This window comes from Emydura macquarii, unplaced genomic scaffold, assembly GCF_026122565.2.
Source record: "Emydura macquarii macquarii isolate MOO-44397 ecotype Brisbane River unplaced genomic scaffold, CSIRO-AGI_Emac_v2 contig_1253, whole genome shotgun sequence".
Classification (NCBI taxonomy): Eukaryota; Metazoa; Chordata; order Testudines; family Chelidae; genus Emydura; species Emydura macquarii.
This window is the reverse complement of record NW_027131390.1, coordinates 1,285,101-1,308,858: the sequence shown is the minus strand read 5'-3', so window position 1 is coordinate 1,308,858 and position 23,758 is coordinate 1,285,101. Positions and strand designations below refer to the sequence as shown.

The following is a 23,758-nucleotide window of genomic DNA, read 5'->3' as shown; positions in this document are numbered from 1 at the left end:
ATCAGCACTGCTTCAGGAGAGGGGATTTCACAGCACTATCTCATGTGTTCATACGTATTCATAAGCAAGTTCCTGGAAGTCAGGACTTCAGGCATCTAGTCTTCTGCACCACAGACACTCTGACCTTGGGCAAGTCAATTATGGTCTGATTTTCAGTGCTAGTGAGAATTCACTGCTCCCATTGAAACCAAAGTGCTCCATAACTGAAAATCTGGCCATACCCTCTGCCGAGCTAAGTTTCCCCATGTGCAGAAAGGGTACAGCTCGTCTTAGATATTTCATATGGGAGTTGTGTGGATTAAATTATTAATGGTTTGAAAGTGCTTTTAGAGCCTTGGATAGAAAGACAGTGAGTAAATATGAAGCATTCTGATTTTTATCATAAACATGAGTATGAAGTAGCAGCTTTAAAAGGTTCGGGGTATTACAGTGGTCTCCATTTTTTCCCTTTCCATTTTTTGTTAAACAAATAATAGTGCCCATCAGGTTTTCATTAAGAGAAAAAACAGAGAAAACAGGAAAAACAGATCAAAACTGAGGTTTGGAGAAGTTAATTACACAAGTGTAAGTGTGAGAAGGTGCAAAAGCTGATGAGGAAAAGGTATTTATGCTCTGAACAGTTTGGTTTTGCCAGTCAGCTATTACTACTCAGAATTTGCTTGTTCAGATACCCTCAGGCTCTTTCAGTCCTTGTTAGATGTTAGCATGATGCTTTTTAAAGGGCTTCACAGGAGTTATTTTCCCATAAGTAAATATGTGAAAGTACGTTGGTAGAAAAAGCACTACTAAGACATCAGAAAGGTGTGTATTTACATGTTCCTTTAAAATGCAAATATATTGCTGCTTCAATTAGTGCTCTTGTGAGCAGGCATGGATTGCGATCTATCTTCAGATCACACTCACTCTGAACGTTCCAAGTCATTAGAGAGATTTATGGAGTTCTAGAAATCAGGCTGTTCTTTCAGAAGCAAGATGTCTGGTTTCAAGGACTTTCTATACATATCTCTGGCATCCATCTGATAAAGACCATTCCAGGCAAACTGTTACTGTATTTTCTTCAGATGCTATAAAAGTACTGTTTGCTATTAGGACAGGGACTGGGAGGAATAGGGAGATTAGCATTGTTTTGCATCAATTATACAGTTTTCCTTCCATTTTCACTCATAACTTGTTTACTTTAATATTCTTTCCTATCATTACCATAGTCAGCTCCTGAAATTGGAGTAAATTGATAAGAAATCTTAGGGAAATTAATCCATTGCAATGCAGAGCTCATAAGAGGATTTTTTTAGTGTTACTTTTCCGTAAATTGTGAAGGTTATAACACTAGAGAGAACACACAAGTAATGCATATAGCTCTGGCTTCCCACTTGTGTCACAATGAACCTTATGAGAAAGGGTGTTTACTTATCTAACAAATGGCATCGGGGTGACAAGAAGAGAGCAGCAGACATTTCCGAATCCTGTTTTCTCCTCTTTCATTTTGGCCCATTCTGATGTCACTTCTCTTTGTCAAGCAAAGACCACCATTAAAATTCAGTTCATAGAATCATATAATATTAGGGTTGGAAGGGACCTCAGGAGGTATCTAGTCCAACCCCCTGCTCAAAGCAAGGCTAACCCACCTAAATCATCCCAGCCAGGGCTTTGTCAAACCGGGCCTTAAAAACCACTAAGGACGGAGGTTCATATTTATATGTTTGGCAGGATGACCAGCCACTCACAATACAGGAAAAGCAAGACAGGCAGAAAGATTGCTCTACATACCGCTCAGTGCATCTTCTGAGATTTGTGAAGCAGTCAGATACTACATTGATGGGCACCCCAGAAAAGCCCACGAGGAAATTAATCCTTCTGTCTTTAGAGCAGAGTTTGAATAGTGTGTGGTAAAGAAGGCCTAGGGCTACACATTGAACAAGGAGTAAGCAAAATATTGAATAGCTGCTCACTAACTGATTACCAAATGAGGCAGTGTCATGTGGAAAAAACAGTATGTGATCAAGCAATTAAAGTCTGTATCATAATGTAAATGCACAAGGTGGCCAAATTAAGGTTGCACAGGCAGGCTTACTTCTGGTATTTTGTAACTTTTGAGTGCTTCCCCTTAATAATGTTCCTTTAAATGTTGTTTCTCTGGGTGCACGCACGCAGTATACCCATACAGAGCACTCCTTGAACAAAGGCCTCGTGTCTCAATGACACCCTGCAGCTTTACCTCACTCCTAATGGAGCTACTCTACCAGGACTTCCTGGGCTGATGGCTATGCTCACCCCACACAGAGGTTGCTGTCAATGACCCCTCCACACACACATCGGGTTTCACCCCATGCACAAAGCTCAGGAGGGTCCTAAACAGGTGGATGTTAATCCAGACAGTGTTGACCATCCCCTACTGTACAAACATGGGGGGGAGCATCCCAGAGTAGGCACTGAAGTTACAGTGATCCAGGGCAACCCAGAGGATAACAAATCCCACAAATAGGCGTGACTCTGAGGTTCACCCATTCTTGTCACTGCACAGGCAACAAGCAGCACTCCCACCATCCTCTCCCAGTCAATCTCAAATGCCACTATGCACATTGATTCATGGATTCCAAGGCCAGGAGGAGCCACTATGATCATCTAATCTGACATTCTGTATGATGCAGGCCAGAGAACTTCTCTGAATTAATTCCTGTTTGAACTAGTGCAGATCTGTTAAAAAAAATCCAATCCTGATTTTAAAATTTCCAGGGACAGAAAATCCACCATAGCCCTTAGTAAATGGTTCCAATGATTAATTGGTCTTTGCCAGATATTATTCACCTCATTTTACTGAGACAATTTGGAAAAGTTTATGAAGAACACAATGAGCTGCTTGGTACTAATGTCATGTCTTTCTGTTGTTTATGGCGGTGCTTACAGACCCTATTGGAGGAGAACATGGCCCCATTGTGCTATACATACAGAGTAAGAAGCCACCCATCCCACAGAGCATCCCGTTTAAACAGACAAGAGGTAAGCAAAAGGAAATGTCATCATCCCCATGTCACAGATAGGGTATAGAGGCACAGAGATTAGGCAACTTGCCCCAGGTCACCCTGGGAGTCCAGGGCAGAGCTGGGAATTAAATCTAGATCTCCTAAATCCCAGTCCAGAGCTTCAACCACAAGACGGCCCTCCCCCCCAAGAGTTCAGCACCAAGCATGCTGATTGCACTCCAGTTGAATAACACGCTCATTGTTCTAAAATCTCATAAATACATTTGTAACGCAGCTCTTGGTTTGAAGAGTAGTGCAGTGTTAGAGTATGTCTACGTTTTAAATGCTGCAGCGGCACCATGTTAGCGCTCCAGCGTTGGCATTCACTGGAGCGACAGGAGGGGTTGTCCCATCGCTCTAGTTAACCCACCTCCCTGAGAGGTGGTAGCACTGTCTACACAGCGAGTTAGGTCGGCACATCTGTCTCCGAGGGGTGTAAATTCATACCGAGAGACATAGCCCTGGTCTACACTTACCTGGAGATTCGGCGGCAGTCGACAGGACTTATGCAAACTACGCAGAGTAGCTTGCGTAACTCACGTCGACTGCTCTGCTTCCCTTCTGCGCGCTGTCTACACGGTGCTGTGCCCGTCGACGCAGCGTTATGCTACCTGAGGGGGTGGTTTACCAGCGTCGACTTCCTGATCGATTGAGTGGGTCTACGCTGACCACTCAATCGATCCAGAAAGATTGATCTGGTGGCGGCGAATTTGCTGCCATCAGTATAGACATGGCCATAGATATGCCAATGTAGGTTTTCAGGGTAGACCAGCGCTTAGTATTCCTCATTCTACTTAAGCTTGTAACAGAGATTTCAGTCTATAAACTCATAAAAAACTCAAATATGGAACCAAATTCAAAGCAAATAGAGAAGGTCAAAAAGAAAATCTTTCAGAACCCTCCAACCCTGCAGTGTTGGGACCAGCCTCCACGTGGCCACAGCTATGCCAGATTGTGGGAAACCGTATCAGGGACACAATGTGGTTTGGACACAGCTAGAGAAAAACTGTGTTAAATATTTATTAAAAAAACCTTGATTATGAAAAGATATAAAGTAAAAACTGTTCCAAAACATCAATTCATTTTGCCATGTTTCACTCTCTCTGTGGTACAAGAGGAATGACAATATACGGCTTGACACTGAGGGCAACATTTCCTAAAAATGATTTTTATCTTCAGATTCTGTACTTGAGCTTAAGGTGAGAAACTGCATACATTGCTGCAGTATCAGAGAAAGCTGCAGCTCTGGTCACTTAATAGCAGTGGGTATTCACTTTCATTCCTGTGAAAGTGATGGGTCATCATGAACTTACAACAGAAAAAAAGATACAGCTGACAATGGTGTTTGAAGCAAGAGGTGCTGCCCCTGACTCATCTACAAAGGAAAAAAATTAGACAGATAGTGTAACTAAGAGGTCAGAATCAGAGTAATATCTGTCTCAAGGAGAGGGGGATGGCTCGAAGAGCCTGAAACCCAACTCAGAGCATTGTCCACGCAGTCATGGATACAGTGCTAGCATGAGCTTCACTAGGCCAAGTCTGTCAACCCCGGCTGGGAGGCTGGCTGTCATGGGATGCAGAACACTAGCCAAGCCCTAAGGGTCCTGGGACAGACTTCAGCTCCTGCGTACCTGTGATAGGGATAAATGTCATCATTACATGCAGACATTGTTTACAGGTTTCATTTTTATGAGCCACCCTTTCTTATTCACCATGAACACATCAGACAGTCAGTGGGGTTCTGTATGTGCAAGTAACCTTGAGACTGACATTTCACAAATTAAAATATTTTCCAGGCCAGGATTTCAAAACCGGGAACCTAAATCCTGATTTCTCAGAGGTGCCGCCCCCCACACTGACACCAACAGAAGCTGCTGTGCACTCACAGGCTTTTGAAAATCAGGCCACTTATTTAACTCTCTAAATATGTACTTAGGAGCCTCACAGATCCCTGTTCTTCAAGTGAATTTAGGGTCCTGGCACACATTCATTCCTCTCAGATGCTCTCTCTCCCTCCTTCTTCCAGCGCCCCTAGTGCATAGGGCATATTGTCTAACGTGTTCTACAGTTCTCTGTGGCCTCTCCTGGAGTTTTACCCACTCCAACCAGCATCCTGGCAGTGGAGTTGGTTGAAACCCGAGAAACTGATTTTGCCCAATATTGTGAAATGTCCGAGTAGTTAATAGAAGAGGTGGCCTGTTGTATCCCAGCTTAAGGGTAAGATTTTCAACATTGCTCAGCATTGGCCGAATTGCCAGCGGCAAAGCTCTCACTGATTTCAATGAGAGCAGAATTTGGTCAGTGCTGTGCTTGGGAAAAGCTTAGCCTCAGCATTTGCTGTTTGAGGCCTGTGTGTCGCCTGTCAGGTCTCTGTTTCTGCAACAGCTATCCTTGTGGGAAAAGCCTCAGTACCGTAAGAGTTTGCTATGGCAGACTGTGTGTTGACTCACTTCAAACTGGGAAAACAACCAGAGTCTGCCACAGGCCTCACCCCATCCTCAGCAGAATTAGAGTCTGCCGCAGATCATGCTCCAGCACTAAAATATGCCAGATTTAAACACACTGACTATTAAGAGAATGGTAAGAATCTGCATCAGAATCAGGTCCACTTTCAAGGGTTTGGCTTTATTTTTTCTAAGCCAATTAATAAAAATTAGCATGCCTGATCTCGTTAGCTAATGGAATGGAGGGTGATGGGCCTCTATGATGGGGCAATTACCTCTGGAGTACTTCCTAGCAGCTGGCTGTGGTACTACAGTCCTTTTCTCACCCCTGACACCTCCTGCAATCTGCCAATGGATCTTGGAGGGTCTTCAGCAGCTTGGCCACAAAGGCCAAAGGAACCCTTCCAGGGTAGTGAAGAGTCCAGTAATGAATATGACATTTGCCCTAATTAGGGTCTTCAGCCCTGGTTCGGGGCCTTCTGTTTGGGCTCCAAAATAAGGCTGGTCCCTTTCTTGGGGTTTATGCCACTTTACCTCTAGCCCCTGAGGAAACCTGAATATGCCCACTACTCCGGGTTTGAACCCAAGGACCCTGTAGACAGCAGCTCCATACGGCTTACTCCAATCTGCCACTGCTATTCACAGAATCACAGAAGATGAGGGTTGGAAGGGACCTCAGGAGGTATCTAGTCCAACCCCTGCTCAAAGCAGGATCACCCCAGCTAAATCATCCCAGCCAGGGCTGTGTCAAGCCTCCGCTTAAAAACCTCACAGGATGGAGATTCCACCACCTTCCTAGGTAACCCATTCCAGTGCTTCATCACCCTCCTAGTGAAAAACGTTTTCCTAATATCCAATCTAGACCTCCCCCACTGCAACTTAGGACTATTGCTCCTTGTTCTGTCATCTGCCACCGCTGAGAACAGCCTAGCTCCATCCTCCCTGAAACTCCTCTTCAGGTAGTTGAAGACTGCTATCAAATCCCCCCTCATTCTTCTCTTCTGCAGACTAAAGAAGCCCAGTTCCCTCAGCCTCTCCTCATAAGTCTTGTGCTCCAGCCCCCTCATCATTTTGTTGCCCTCCGCTGGACTCTCTCCAATTTGTCTACATCCTTTCTGTAGCGGGGGGCCCAAAACTAGACACAATACTCCAAATATGGCCTCACCAATGCTGAATAGAGGGGAATAATCACTTCCCTCGATCTGCTGGCAATGCTCCTACTAATGCAGCCCAATATGCCATCAGCCTTCTTGGCAATAAGGGCACACTGTTGACTCATATCCGGCTTCTTGTCCACTGTAACCCGCAGATCCTTTTCTGCAGAACTGCTGCCTAGCCCGTCGGTCCCCAGTCTGTAGCAGTGCATGGGATTCTTTCATCCTAAGTGCAGGACTCTGCACTTGGCCTTGTTGAACCTCTTCAGATTTCTTTTGGCCCAATCCTCCAATTTGTCTAGGTCATTCTGTATCCTATCCCTACTCTCCAACATATCTACCTCCCCCATCAGCTTAGTGACATCCTGGAATTTGCAGAGTGCGCAATCCACCCCATCCTCCAGATCATTAATGATCTTATTTCTCTGGGCTTCTTCCTGTTGGGTCCCTTTTATCGACAGCCTTCTTATCTCAGGGCCAGCTTTCTACGGCTCTTGTCTATCTCCAGGCCAGAAAGGAGCACCCTCTTCACTTCTATGGTCCCAGCCAGGAACTGCTAAGGCTCTGCAACTCCCCTTATCTGAGCCTGTTGGGCTCTGATTTGCTGCTTCTGAGATGCCTCTCTAGGCAGACCTGGAGGTCCCACCTTCACTGCCCTTTCCTTTCACTGCACTGCACTGGGATGGACTACAGTAGGACCAGAGGGTCTTGTGCAGGGAGCTCCAAAGGCTACGTACACCCAATCAGAGTCTCCATCAGCAAATCATGGTGACACACAGGTCATGCTGTGGGCATGTAATCACTCCAAGGCCCCGTTTGTTTATTTCTCAGTTTGTTACACGTGTAACAGTCCCTGGGCACTCACTGACAACGCTAGGTGTCAAATGTTGGCATGGCAACCCTTCTCATTATGTTTCCTGGCTATCTGGAGATTTTCCCATCCTAAAGGAATCCGCACAACCCCCTTCCTTCTCTACTACCCCAGCGTCTCTTCCCTTCTCCTCATGGACTAAGCTGGCAGTCTAGTCTTATTGCTCTAACTGCTCCTCTTCCAACTCCCGCCACAATTTCTAGTCATGCTTCAGCCCCTTCCCCTGCACTGAAACTATCTTTACAAATATAGCTACAGATCTATTCCTTGTCTAGCCTAGAAGTCTCCTCTCCAGCCTCATTCTCCTCAGACTTTCTAAAGCCTTTGAAACCATCAACCACTACTCCTCCCTTGGGTTTCCATGGCTCCATCCTGCTATCCTGAATGCCCCTTCACTGTTACCCTCGAAAAATCTGATACCACTTCCCTGCCCTCTCTGTCGGTTTCTCCAAGATTCTGCCCTTAGCATCCCCTGAGCCGCACACTCTCCCCCTTTAGCCAGGCCCTCATCTCTTCCTGTCTCTCCCTCACAGATGTCCTGCCACTTCCATCAGCTAAATTTGTCAAGAACTGAACCGCTACTATTTCTTCCTAAGCCCTTTCCTGTATTGCTGATGACAATGTCACCAACCTCCCTGTCACTCTCTCAACAGCATGGGAGTTGGCTTTGACTCCTCCCTTTCCTTCTTGCTATGTATCTAGGATTTGGCATAATCATGTTGCTTCTCCTTTATAACATTTCTAAAATATGCCTTTTCCTCTGCATCTGCAATTTTGCCAGGCTTCAACACACCCAAAAAGCTCACAGCAATAGCTATGAAAGTCTAAGCTATGTTACTGCCTTTTCCTATCAACCCAGCCCTATTCTAGCATAATTTGCAGATGAATGCTGATTATCTTTAATTAAATAATATTTTCTAGGTGTTCCTCTCTTTTCTCTCTGATTAGTAGGTCTGCTTTCAGCGGAGGTTACAGCTGGGAATGAGGCTGCAGTACAAGAAGGTGCATTTTGGATGATGCCATGACTATATTTTTGAAAGAGCAAAATTGAAGTGAGGCGGCAGTTCCAGGAATAACATGAAATGCACTTGCTTAGTGCTTGAGTTCTAGAACGTGAAGGAAAAATAAAAGGAATTATGTATGACTAATAACTCTTTGTGCACTGCCGTACAAAGCCAGCCCCACAGGCATACGGTTATGACAAGGACTTTTTAAAAGCAGTGTTAATTTATAGCAGTCAGGCTCACAGATTCATATATTTCAAGGCCAGAAGGGAAAGGGACCACTGTGATCATCTGGTCTGACCTCCTGTACAACACAGGCCTTAGAACTTCCCCACAGTAATTCCGAGATCAGAACTTTTAGAAAAACAGCCAACCTTTATTCAAAAATTGTCAGTGATAGAGACTCCACCATGAACTTTGGCATATTGTTCCAATGGTTAATTACTGCTGAAAATGTATGCCTTATTTCCTGTCTGAATTTGCCTAGCTTCAACTTCCAGCCACTAGATAGGATTATACCTTTTTTGCTAGACTGAAGAGACTATTATTAAATACTTGCTCACTGTGTAGATATCTATAGATGGTAATCAAGTCACCCCTTAACCTTCTCTTTGTTAAGCTTGAGTCTATCACTATAAGGCAGAGGTCCCCAAACTGTGGGAGGTCCCCAAACTCCCCCCTAGGGAGCCATGGAGGAACGTTGGGGATGTGGCATGGCCCAGGCCAAGCCCCACAAGGGGCGGGCAGGGAGCGCTACTCAGCCCCACTCTGCCTGGATCTCTGCTCCAGTCCCGTCCCCCCAGCCTCAGCCTCTGGCACCTGGCCCGGCTTCAGCTCCCAGCCATGGCATGCAGGGCCTCAGCTCCTGGCCTGGACCCGCTGCCACGGCCCCTGGCCCGGCCACACCCCACGATGCCCGGCCCCCCAGCTCCAGCAGTGGTCCCCAGTCTCAGCCCATGACACCCAGCTGCGGCTGCTCAGCTCCCAGCCTTGCCCCTCCCCACAGCACTGCCATAGTCATACCTGGAAAGTTTCCCCCCCATGGCTAGGCCCAGCCCGCACTCCCAGTCTCGGTCCCCGACCATGCCCAGCTCCCAGCCCCAGCTAGGGGGGAAGTGTGGACAGAGGTAAGGAGGGGCACGAAGTAAAAAGTTTGGGCACCATTGTTATAAGGCATGTTTTCAAATCCTTTATTCATTCTTGTGGCTCTTCCCTGAACCCTCTCCAATTTATCAACATCCTTCTTGAACTGTAGACACTAGAACTGGACACGGGATTCCAGCAGTGATCACACGAGTGCCAAATACAGAGGTAAAATAACCTCTCTAATATTACTTGAGATTCCCCTGATTAAGCGATCCAGGACTGCATTAGCTCCTTTGGTCACAGCATCACACTGGGAGTTCATGTTCTGCTGATTATCCACCCTGATCCCCAAATCTTTTTCAGAGTCACTGCTTCCCAGAATAGAATCCTCTATCCTGTAAGTATGGCCTACTTTCTTTGTTCCTAGATGTATACATTTAATCAGATTTAAATGCATATTGTTTGCTAGTGCCCATTTTACCAACCGATCCAGATCTCTCTCTGGATTAGTGGCCACTCCCCCAATTTGTGAGTGATCTGCCAATTTTATCAGTGATGATTTTATGTCTTCTTACAAGTCATTGATAAAAATGTTAAATAGCATAGGGCCAAGAACCAATCTCTGTGAACCCCACTGGCAAGAACACCCACTCAATGATGATTTCACATTAACAATAACATTTTGAGATCTATCAGTTAGCCAGTTTTTAATTCATTTAATGTGTGCCATATTAATTTTATATCATTCTAGTTTTTTAATCAAAATATTGTGTGGTACCAAGTCAAAGTCTTAGAGAAGTCTAAGTATATTACATCAACATTATTTCCTTTATCAATCAAACTTGTAATCTCATTAAAAAAAGATATCAGTTTAGTTTGACAGGATCTATTTTCCATAAGCCCATTTTGATTTGCATTAATTATATTATCCTCTTTTAATTCTTTATTAATTGAGTCTCGTATCAGCTGCTCCATTATCTTTCCTGGAATCGATGTCAGGCTGACAGGCCTATAATTACCCAGGTCATCCCGTTTACGCTTTTTTTAAATTGGCACATTCGCTTTCTTTCAATCTTATGGAAGTTCCTCAGTGCTCCAAGATTTACTGAAAATCAACATTAACAGTTCATCAAGTTCCTCTGCCAGCTTTTTAAATATGTTTGGATTAAGTTATCTGGACCTTGTTGATTTAAAAATGTCTATCTTTAGTACCTTCTGTTTAACATCCCACAGAGACACTAGTGAAATGGAAAGTGTTATCACCATATGATGAGGCTATATCATCTGTTTTTTCCCCAAATACAGAACAGACATATTTATTGAACACTTGCTTTTTTTGCATTGTTATTGATAATTCTATTTTACCATCTAATAATAAACCAATACTATTGTCATAATTTTTTTCTTCTTAATATATTAAAAAAACCCTCCTTATTGTCCTTAGTTCTGCTGGCCATAGATTCCTCCTTGTGTCCTTTTGCTTCCATTATCAATTTTCTACAGCTCCTTACTTCTGACTTATATCAGCTAGGTTAACAGATTTTATTGCTTTGGCAGAGAGTCCCTGCAATTAAAATAGGAAATGACACCATAATCAGCAATCCCTTTCAAAATGGGGGGAAACTTTCCAGGTATGACTATGGCAGTGCTGTTGAAAGATGCTGGATTGATAGCCCTGGAAACAAAACTTTTGTTTATCCATGGAATAGATACAGCTTGGGCAGTGGCAGTGCAAATTTTCTCCCACTTTGTCTTGTCAATTTGCCTAAACTCTGAACTTCAGCAGCCACTCTGTGTAACCAGTAGTTTACCCTCCTAATCAGGTTAGTCCTTGTCCTTTCTACTTTGACTGCCAGCAAGACATGTCAGTTTCGAACATTTTTGTGATGTAAACACAGGTCTACTGGGAAATGGAGAGGGAGCCACTATACAAATTTCATATACAACATCCAGCTGCCTTCAGATCAAATAGTAACAGCTTCCTGTCACTGACAGCCTGGTGTAGAATAGACGGGGTGACCCAGAAGTCAAAGACTTTTCAGTGCACTAACATTCCCCTTTTCAAACATATATCAAATGAGAAAATTAGAAACAAGAGTGATTCAAGTATTCAGCTGTTACTGTGGCAGCCATTAAAAAGTCAACTTTATCTGAGTGACAGAGTGATACCAGAGAAACCTGGCTCTCTTGGGAGTTTTGCACTGACTTCAATAAGACCAGGATTTCACCCTATGACTCTATGAAATAACTGCAGTACCTCAGTGATTCCTACAAAATAAGTTGGAAATAACTATTTTATGGCAGACATAATATTTTTTACTGTAGTTAATATCCTCAGACTTGAAATACAGACCATGTGAGGCTCTCATGTTTAGGGTCAGAGTCTGCCCTCAGCTGCAAGCACACGGCACCCAATGAAGTCAACCACAACCCACATCAGAGAGTGGACCCTGGCCCTTCATTATAGTGCACGGAGAGAACCGTTCCTGGTTTGACAGGCATATTTCTCATATATGATACTGCAAACACTTTAGAATCTGGAAGGAGTCATGGTACTTAGTGATTTTGTACTAGCCATAGGCGTTCCAGTACTTTAGTTGTAGGCATTTTATGTCAGCTCCCCTGTGCAAAGATGCTTTTAAAGAAATTTTAATTATTAAATGAAAACTTTTCATTAAAAAGTATGGTTATCAGCTAACTATATATAGAAAAAATACTAGTGCAGAAAATTAGTAGTGGATCACTTCCAGAACCTCCTTTCAATCTACAGAAACCCCTTATTTTCACTTCATCATTATTCTTTGCAACTGGCACATCAGATATTAGTACTTTACTTAGCATTGAACCTCTTCAAGAAGATGAAGTTACTATATAGATGCCATACAAGTCCTCAGGTAAGAACTACTTAGGCAAACAATTTTATCTAAGTAATTTAGTGACTTCAAGGAAGGTATAGAAATGAATTACTATTATCTTTACTACTGCAAATACTGATTAAACTATCTGTAAAAGGTTTTTCCTCTGTCAGAAACCTACAATAATTTACAAGGAATAATGCTGTATAGTGAATTTCATTATTTCCCCACTGAAAAGCTATGCCATGCTCTCACATTAGTTTTGCTGTGCCCAAAAGGCATCCTAGGACTTCACAGAACAAGGAGAAAACAGGTTCCCACACTAAAGAAATGACAATCTAGAATTTAAATATAGAACAAAAATTACGGTAATCAATAAAATGGGAGGAAACATAGCAAGTACATTAATTATTTTAAATGATCAAAAATCTAAAGCTATGTTTAGACATGTTACTACACTTCTGACTTTTCAGAAATCCACAGTGTATATACAGAGGCACTGGGCTGTACAGATACAAAAACGCCACATACAGTTGATTACTATCTTATTCTTATTTAGTTGTTGATAAAAAAGTATTAACATTTCCCAGATGCATTTTGAATCATCATTAGGAAAAATAGTAACTAACTTAAATGGAGTTCTAAAACATGTACATTCTAATCCAGAATGATACAGTGTAATGACTTTCAACTTTTATTATACCTTTCTCATTAACAATTGAATTCCTGACATCTCCCAGCCATTTCAACACACACATATTTCTAGTGGATATCTGAATACTCATACCTCAGTTGACATTTATATCACATAATTAATTACTTAGTTTAGCATACATTTAGTTAACATTGACCTGACTGCATTTCAGTTATGCTCAATTATTTATGTTTTAAAGACATACGTTCAGTGCTGTAATGTGGCTACTCAATTCATACCTCTAGATTTTTGCCATTTCCTTAAGTAGTGAGTTAAAACTTGCAGCAGAAACTATGATTATTTAGCAAAGAGAAAATATATCACATCCAAGAACAAGAGAAAGCTGCAGCACAAATTAGAAATCTCTGTTTCTTATACATAGGTGTTCCCAGGCTGGGCTTTCCTGACAGCATGAGCATATCCTAGTTTAGATAGCATCCCATGAAGTATTCCCCAGAAAAGCAGTACATCTGAGAATGAAAATGTAGAATTGGAAAACCGAGTGAATTATGTTCTGATGACATTCCCTTTAATTCCAAAAGAGTTTCTTTTTGTTATGATATTTCCCAGAGACTATGTATGGTATGTGTTATAAAGTCAGATGATCCTTTTTCTTTTATCTCTAAATGTTTTGGAGGTATTCATTTTATTCAGAAAATACTAAACGTCAGCCTGATTCGTATTCCTTTGGTACTAAAAACAAATATATGATGCTGCACTTAGATGATAAAATAACTCATTCAGAAACTGGAATACATCTGATGTTTGGATGTTTAATAAATCCTTACATTTATTATCTTAAAATAAACTAAGTATTACAGAAAAAATATTACCACCATGTAAATGTGAAAGGAGCATGACTCACTGATGGACACCTTTAGCAAGACTGTATTCCTGATAAGGACTACATCACCTCAAACACATTTCTAGCAGAACGTGCCATTTCTGATTTAATATGCTGATTGAAAACATTTAAAGTATTTATTAATTTGGTAACTTCAGCAGTTTCTGTTTCAGCTCTTTCCCATTCACAAGGCTGTTAATATAGATCTTTTTCAAAGTACTGTACAAATATAAAAATTATTCACCTGAACTTGGATATAATTTCTGAACTCTCACAAAGATGAAAGAGTCTGGAAAATTTTAAATTGAGCTAATATATTTTTGACATTCCAAAGACAATGAATTGTCAACAATCTCTTTGTGCAATTTGATGAATCCCTCTGACATTTTACCTTCCAATATGCATAAAATTCAGTTTATCATTTTCATTCACTTTCCTAATGTGATTCTTTGTGTCCCCCTGCACAGAGGGGTGATAGAGAAAAAGAAATGTGGAGGTTTGTGTGGATTATGATTATTTAGCCAATTAAATGGAGAGGAACCCAAGGCAATTTTTTTTTTTAAATGGAGGATTTTTAAAATGCTTCTGTAAAAGTTAGTAAAGGTTTTGAGCTCAGGAGATCACACAGCAACATAGCAGCATCTGCATTTTGCCCTCCTGTGACATTTTACTTTTTGCTACTTTTTGATGCTGGATTGACAGCTGAGGAAAGGGTGAGCGTTTCAAAGAATAGCAGGGAAAGCGAGTGGAAAGAAGAGACTGCAGTTTCTGCTGCTGGAGAATTTGGCTCTGTTCATTCAAGCAGAGTAGAAGGCAAACAAAGAAAAGTGAAAAATAAGCAACAATCATGCCCAGTTCTCCTCTCTTACCAATGTCACACTGATGTAACTCCACTGGTGCTCTCGATTCATACCTGTGTCAGCAAGAAAAAAAGCAGGTATCAGATGTCAGAAGATGTTTCCATAACTCTCACTGTCAGCGACAGTTTCTGCTGCTGTTAATTAAAATAATTAGAAAAATCAGAGAGTATGGCCAATATTTGAATTGCTGCAGAATGAACAAAATAAAATGCTCCAAACACACTCCAGAAAAGCTGATCGATGAACGATTAGTCTGTGGACCTGTCATGCCAGTCTTTTTCTGTAGAGGATTTTCCTACTATGCTGGCTCTCAGATCACCCGGACCAATTTCAAATTATGTTTAGATCAGAAGCTTATGTTTTGCCCCTCCCATATAATGAACAAGGGGACATGGAATGAAACTAAAGTGTGGGAAATTCAAAGCTGATAGAAGGAAACACTTTTTCACACAAAGTGTAATAGACTGTGGAACTCATTGCCACAGAATGCTGTTGAAGCCAAGAATTTAACAAGATCCCAAAAAAGACTGGACTTTTGTATAGCTCACACAAATATTCAAAGTTAGAACAGTGAATGCTAACACATTTTGGAAGAAATACTAAACCTTGTGCTTCAGAGTTTAAGCCAATCTGTGACCACTAGGAATTAGGAATTTTTCCATCTTCTTCTGAAGCCTCTGGTACTGGCCACTGTTGAGGACAGGACATGAGGCTAGACAGACCCCTTGTCTGACCCAGTCTGACAAATCCTATGTGCTATGATCAAGCACAACGCCTGTCTGCCTTTGTTCAATGGCTGCAGCTTGGTGGAAGTGAAAGGAGTTATGCCCTTACTCCAGTTCTCACTAATGCCAGCTGAAAAGTGGGGGGAAGGGGCAGGGAAGGAACACACTGGCTCTCTCTGTGGGAGGTCAGCACACATTCTTAGTCTGAGTGCTGCTGACACTGCCTCCATGGCTGGTTGTTTCCTTTGCAGATGCCAAGGTTGCGACACCCTGTGTATGCTGTTACTGGTTGTGAAGTTTGTGCTTCATTTATTGCTTTATTTCTATGTTCCTGATATCTGCTCTGTTGCTCACTCCATAACATCCCAGAAGGATCACCACCTTCTCACACATGCATGAAATCCAAATCCATGACAACCCAGATTTTGTTAAATAAAACAGAGGTTTTTATTTTAAAAAAATGTGCATATGTTTTCAAAGTTACAAACTAGCTTAGGAAAGCAATATCACTGCATTGAACTATTCCGAGGGGCTATTTCGCATGGAATCTTTTAAAATGCCTTTTTGGTACTTGGGTTTGTTTTTTTAATATGTAGTATTCCTTACATGTAATTTAGGATTGTCCATCTCAGCGGTAAAACTATAGTTAATTTTGTATATGTTACCTGTACAAATTTGCAAAAGGTGCGTGCCTGGACTACTCTTTAAGGGCCTGGATCTTTTAAAATATTGGGGTCATAGTTATATCATTTGTGCACACAAATTACCATAATTAATCATGTATCTGCCCAGTTATCTGAGTCCTGGGCATAACTGCAGTAACTGCCAACAATTTAAACAACTCACAGCCTATCTACCCTTTCCTATGTCAGTGTTTCTCCACATTAGATCATATACAACAAGATGCCTCTCAACTGAATATTGCATTTGTATTCAATTCAGCCCAAATGGAGAATCTGACCCAGCAAAAACACACGCCTGGAACGCTATCAGAAGGCCAAGAATGCTAACTCTGCAGAAGGCTTGCTATCTCTGGGAAAAGCTGGACTGTCATGAGAAAGATCCCACTTTCAAACACCTCCAGTTCTGCTACTAGCAAGTCTGGGGCTGTTCCAGAACAGGGGAGCAGGGTTGGCTCTCAGCTTTCTGACTGTTCCACATAGTGAGCTGCCTCCCACAGAGTGAGCAGTTCATAGGAGCCTCTGATACCCCAGCTTTGTTGTTCCTTTGTATGGACACCAGTATGAGACAAAAGGACGCTGGTGAATCAGAAAATCATAGGATTGGAAAGGACAGATGTTCGTCTAACCTGCTCTTAAAAACCTCAATGGACAGAGATTCCACAACCTTCCTAGGTAACTTGTTTCAGTGCTTAACCACCCTGATAATTAGGAAGCTTTTCCTAATGTCCAATCTAATCTCCTTTGCTGCTATTTAAACCCATTGCTTCTTGTCTAGTCTTCAGTGGTTAAAAAGAACTATTTATCACCCTCCTCTTTATAACAGTCTTATATGTACTTGAAGACTTATGTCCCCCCTTCAGTCTTCTCCTCTGCAGACTAAACAAACCCAATTTTTCCCCATTGGCCATGTTTTCTAGACCTTTAATCATTTTGCTTGCTCTTCTCTGGACTTTCTCCAATTTGTCCACATCTTTCCCTAAGCGTGGCACCCGGAACCAGACAAAATATTCCAGCTGAGGCCTTCTCAGTGCTGCGTAGAAATGGAAGAATTAATTCTCATTCTTGTCTACAACACTCTTACTAACACATCCCAGAAAGATGTTTGGGTTGTTTGCAGCAACGTTACATTGTTGACTCATATTTAGTTGAGATCCACCAGATTATTTTCTTCCATACTCCTTCAGAGGACAGTGATTTCCCATTTTGTATTTGTGCAATTGATTATTCCTTCCTAAACACAGTACTTTGCATTTTTCCTTATTGAATTTCACCCTGTTTAATTCAGACCATTTCTCCAGGTTGTCAAGATCCTTTTAACTTCTATCCTATCCTCCAAAGCGCTTGCAACCCCACCCAGATTGGTATCATCTGCAAACTTTGTAAGGATACTCTCCATGCTATTATCTAAATCATTTACAAAGTTATTGACTAGAACAGGACCCAGATAGCTCCCTGCAGACCCCACTCCATGTGGCCTTCCAGCTTGACTGTGAATCATTGATAACTACTCTCGGAGAATGGTTTGCACCCACCTTATAGTAGGTTTGTCTAGGCTATATTTCCCCAGTTTGTTTATGAGAAGTTCATGTGAGACGGTATCAGAAGCCTTACTAAAGTCGAGATATATCACAACTACTGCTTGCCTCTATCCATGAGTTTTGTTACCCTGTCAAAGAAGGATATTAGGTTGGCTTGACATGATTTGTTCTTGACAAATCCATGGTGACTGTTACTTATCACCTTATTATAGTCTAGGTGCTTACAAACTGATTGAACAAATAATCAAACAATTATCTTTCCTGGTACCTAAATTAAGCTGCCTGGTCTATAATTCCCTGGGTTGTCCTTATTCCCCTTTTTATAGCTAGGTACTATATTTGCCCTTTTCCAGTCTTCTGGGATCTCTCCCATCCTAGACCACTGTGATAGCAGAGGTAATGAAACCAATCACCACCCTTACTCAATAGCTAATTTGCATGAACAATGTCATTGGCTGTATTATGGAGACTACCCAAATTATAGATTACTTGGCAAAAGTGCTACATCCATACAACAGCACAAGCTTCCAGCTGCTGGTGAATAAGTTGAGCTGCTCCAACAGAAGGGAGTGAGGCTGATGCAGCAGTCTAGTGGTTAGTGTGAACCAGGTACATCCCAGGTGTCTGGCTGTTCTGGGTGGGGGATCTCCAGGTTTGAAAGTGCTCAGATTCATTCAGATGCAGAATGAAAACAAAAGTTGAAACCTTAAAAATGTTCATGAAATGGAATTCTTGTTTTCTGGCCAGCCCTAGTCTATCTGCCCAGAAAAAAGGTGTGGGGGTGATCCCTGCACTGCCTTTCCATGGAGGGAAGGGGCCATAGCATTACCATTTGGGCTGTGTCTTGAACCCCTTAATCTAGGTCTGCCTGAACAGCCCGTCAAAGTCTTAGTTTGAGGGAGTGCTTTTTTTCTTCACTGGCTCTGTAGCTCTCCCCCACACCTAGAAAGATACCCAGTATCTGTGTTTATTCCCAGCTATGCTGGTTCTCTTAGTTGTTTGTGACCATAGAGATTTGTCTGCAATGTACCTGTTTTATGGTTTATTGATCATTTTTATTTCCTCATTAAGGAAATAGGTTCTGCCTCCAGTAAAGTTAATTTTCTTCTCCTGAAAGGATACTGGAGAGTATTTAAAGTCTTGCTGAAATGATTTAATATGAACCCCAAACTCTCTTTCCAGCATGTAGGTGCACCTATAAACAACACTGTATGCAAGCAAGCAGCACAGAGTATAAACACAAAGCCATGGTTGCCTGGTTATCAGCTACATAATACATGTGTTTGCCCAATAAACATCACTGAATTACCTAAGGCACAGACACATGCAGCAAAAAAGTTCACTTCTATTAAAAAAAAAATCTTGTGCCAGGCTGCAGTGCTCTAGTTTTAATAGCAAGATAATGGAACATGAAAAATAAAATCTGGTTGATTATAACAGGATTTTCAATACCTTCCTCCCTTGAAATTCATTAATATAAAAACCCTATTCCCAATCCATGCAGCTGGATGACATCTTGATGATGGTTTTTCCCATGACTCATCCTGCCATACTACAACTCATTCGTAGTGTGTTTTTTCAATGCCAGAAGGTAATCTGTGTACAGGACTTGATCCTGCATAGGTACCAAGTTCCCAACTCATAAGCACAAGGTTACAAATAATGAAAACAGGATGCTCAGGGGAAGAGCACTGCTGGCCACTAACCCTGCTGCTGTGACAACAGGTTGCTCCGATTTGCAAGGTCAAAGAGAAGTGTGTGTTCATATGAAAAGGAGGCACTGACACCTAGGCCTCCTCAGAGTAGCATAAACCCTGACCCTTCCCCCCGAGTTGGAGAGCAAGGGAGCTCAACTTGCTGCTGCTCAGTGCAGAGGACTATGCATAGGCCTGCGTAAATCAACAATGGCCCATAGATAGGATGGTGAAAGCTCCTACAATGCAGCTACCAATTAATGTTACACCTTTCGGAGATGCATGTGATTTCCATCCTGACTACTATTAGAACTGCAGGTGTTAGGTAAATCCAAAATGAGTACATATGGACAGTTCTCTGGTCTGCTAAGTCCATGTCACAGCATTTAATGGGCACATAATAGATGGAAACTGGCCATAAATGTCTAAGAAAGAATTACCCTTGTGCAGCAAAACTCTCTGCTAGCAGAGGCAGGAGATACACCTCTCACACCAGTTAACCCTATCTCCACATAGAGGGAAGCAGCACAAACATGGCACAACCAGCTCCCTACAGCCGCCCTCAACTGCATCCAAGTGGAGAACTGAGCCCAGAGGTTACTTGGAAGCTTGCTAGGATAACTAGACTTTACCTTTCGCAGGGGATACAATGTTTAAGAAACCTGGCTATACAGATATATTTTACATTAAGAAATACATGGTGAATGTAGAATATTCAAACATTTTATTATAATGAACATTAGTGAGCAAAAAACAATAAAAGTTAAACATCTTCCTAGGAATGGGGGAACACAATTGCTACCAAGGAACATGTAAGGACACTTCCATTAAATGGATGCTACAAAAGCCTAATAAGTTTGAATAAACCATATGTATCAATCTGATAAGTTCACAAGTATTTGCATAATAAGCAAAGGAAGCTGTATATCCTCAGACATTACACTTCATAGAATGGGTGCATTTACACAGGATACGTGTGCTATAGCAACCCCCTTGGTCTCATCTATTGACAACAGTCTCCTCTGGCAGCAGGGCCTGTGGTAACTCTGCCCCAACCTGGACAAGTCCTTGGGCTCTTCCTCTCAGTACCTCTCTCATGGAGCATTTGATGCAGGCCTTATTTCAGGCCTGGGGGGAGTCTTTCAACCCCGCAGGGGAGGGGCAGGTAGTCCCAGTCCATGTATATGGCCCAGGGAGGTACCTTTCTGTGGCTCCTTCTCAGGGCTGTAGAGGTGGTGGTAAAGCCCTGGAGGGTTGGAGACACTAGTCCTTTCTGCAGGCTGGGGCCAGGCTTCTTCCTCTCTCTGCTTCTCTGGCTGAAGAGAAGCACTTTTTCCTCCAGCCACCCCAAACCTTCTGGCCACTTTGCTTCATCCCACTCACCCCTTTAGGGAAGGCAGGGTTTAGGTACACTGGGAGTAGCCCTTAATTGGGTCCAGGTGTCTCTAACTGACCTGCAGTAACCTCTCCTCTGCCTGCAGGGAAAAGGGCCTTTAGCATTCTCGGGCTCACATACCAGCCCTGATATACCCTTTTGTTGGGGGAGGGGCCTTGAGCACCTCCCTAGTTTGTAAATAGGTGTACCCTTTTGTAGCCATCTGGCCTGACTTTACCACACGTTAATAATAAATAGTATATGCAGAGGATAAGCATGTCACAGACATGAGTAACATGCTGAAGATCGGGGTAGTCTATTTTTTGTCAAGGTCCAAAGTTTTTGGTCAAAGTATAATCCAGGTCCAGGCTCTAGAGAAAATAATAAAAAACAAAAACAAATGATAATAATAAGTAAATAACAAGATTTCAGGGTCCATTCAAAAGTGTCTAGATCACTGCATGGAAAATTTCAACCCAAAGATTTCCTGGCTTGGGTTTTTTTTTTGTTTTTGTTTTTTGTTTTTTAAAGTTCTCAGCATGTGAGAACAGGAGTTAATAGCTAACCGTTTTCAGTCTCAACCACTAGCAGCAACTACTAGGCAACTGCTATAGCCAATCTTATATTGTGGCCATATAAATAGCACTCAAGTTATCCTGCACTGCCTTTCCAGCCGGTTTGGATAACATCTCATCTGAAGTGTCTGACGGAGCATTTGATATTGCACAGTGAGTACTGTTTGCATACCAAGAGGTGCCTGTTTTCTCTATTAAGCTTACGCAAATGTAGTATGTTAAGAAAGATGGGAGGCTGAATGGATAACTTACAGTCCAGTGGGGCAGCCCTCAACTCTCATTCATGAGCACTTACTGAAGCATACCTCACTGATGGCAAGGGGACTATTCATGGGAGTTTGGCTCTCCTGGCCTCTACTCTCCTGGTTGGCATTTGCTGGCCCTTTCATGGCAGATGATAGCTCTCGGCTGTAAGGGATTTGTAAAAGTCTGCATCTGCTTCTCTGTTCAAAACATCAGAGATACCTCTCAGAAAGGCAGACAGCACATCTCTACTGAAGTCCAGCGTGTTTCAAGGTAGAAACTCCCCCAAACTGTTACACGTCTCTGGAGCAGGGATAAATGTGACAATTATGTGAAATTCAGTGAGAAACCTAACTCTCCCTGCCACCCCACGCACTGGAAGTGGGAGTGGGTGGAGCACAATATCTTGCATCTTCATAACTCCACAGTGCTTACTGGGGAGGAAATGCTATGATGCCTTTGATATTTAAAATGTTCTGCCTAGAAAGGAGCTCTCCAGTTGTACCGGGCAACTGAGCCTCCTCCCTGAAGATCAGTTACAGGGACCTTGCTTAGATACAGAAGAAGGGTCACAGATAATAGGAGGCTTCTCTGGTTTGGCTATGCATGTGAATTTCCACATTCAAGTTTATCCAAACCCAGCCCTGCACCTCTTGGTAGTCACCCATTTCTAGAATACTAGAACTTTTCAGGGTCTAGTCCAGCATACATGGGAATTTTCCTTTGAAAACTTTTTTTTGAAATACCACTTGCCATTTGACAAACAAGCTAGAGAGTGTAAACAGCCATGATGACACTGCTCTCCTAGAAATACAAGAAGCTGAATAGACCACATAAAACTCCGCTTCTTCTTGCAGGGCTTCTCTCTGATGCAATGACATACCCTATTCCTTTTATATATTCAGTGATCTAGGGAACAGATTCTTCAAAGCAGGCCACAGCTCAGGATGGAATTGCACAACGAGCAAGAGGAACAATAAATGTCAACCCTCCAGCTACAGTACAAAGAGAAGCATCTCCTCCACCCACAAATCCATAACATTAAACTAACAACATCTTCGGGAATGTTTTTAAGATCCATTTTTGAATGGGAACCTGATTTCCCAGAATGCATCCCCTTTGGCTCCTTTAAATTTGCTTTCCCATCAGAAATCACTTTCCATCTAGGCTTAGAATGCAATTTTTGTTATGAATTCTCTCAGCATCATTCGCTCAAAACAAACACCAGCCATCCTCATAACCCTCAATCACACAAATAAGCATTAAGCACTGCGATATTGCTTCTTCACAAAATGCCCACAGAGCCAGTTCTGACAGCTGAGTCACTTCTTGTCAGCATCACCTTCTACTAGAAGGTGAAGAATTTACAACTGGGGGCTTCCTAACCTTCTTTCCTATCCTACCCCAAATGCCACAATGGGAAACGTTGCTATTTCGCCTTTCAAATTAGGTGAGCAGGTCTCCCTTGCAGGATCACTGTTGCTTCCACCAGCCTCTCTGTTTATTGATGCAGCAAGACACTGCTAAATCAATAACACATTGTTGGTGCAATACATCATCCACCACACAGCTGGCAGGAACAGGATCCCAGGAAATGTCCTTTACAAGAACTTACAAAATAAAAGCCTATGTGAACTTGGTTGTGGATTGAATTGTTTTGCTGCTTGAAGGATAAGAGGGCTGTCACAATGAAGTCACATAAATCTAGGCAGGCAAGTACAATACAAAGCCATAACCATCTTGTCTAAGTAGTTTACATTTGTTCATTGCTTTATGATGATAGGAGAAAATTTAGACAACTCCCAACAAAGGGGAAAGAGAAACAAGCCATAGGAAATAAGTGAAAGGTAACTTGTAAAGCAGAGCATGCCAAATGGAGGAGAATCCATGCAGAGCCACAACATTTTCATCCTCTAGCCATGACATTGGTCTGTCCCTCGCTTGTTACACCAGGCCCATCTGTGGAGTTCCCTTTCACCATTCCAGGCTGATGTGTCAGATAACTTCAGCTGTCTTGGCTCAGGTCTTTTAAAGACTAGCTATGGTAAGTTCTCTGACTGAGATACCACTTTGAGCTGTCTGAAGCTGGGTAC

The 23,758-nt window shown here is 42.3% G+C and overlaps 1 long non-coding RNA gene across 3 annotated transcripts in view; it reads right to left on the bottom strand.

The window, feature by feature from the left end:
• LOC137153871 (uncharacterized) overlaps positions 1–23,758 on the bottom strand; it is a 138,133-nt gene that overhangs the window by 1,042 nt on the left and 113,333 nt on the right. Inside the window, exons 3-4 of one of the 3 annotated variants that reach the window (XR_010919911.1) lie at positions 14,842–14,885; positions 11,000–11,143 (exon numbers count right to left, since the gene is read on the bottom strand). This is a non-coding gene — a long non-coding RNA (uncharacterized lncRNA). Of the gene's footprint in view, positions 1–10,999; positions 11,144–12,971; positions 13,599–14,841; positions 14,886–23,758 lie in introns of those variants that run through there. The other 2 variants (XR_010919910.1, XR_010919912.1) reach the window with 2 other exon arrangements.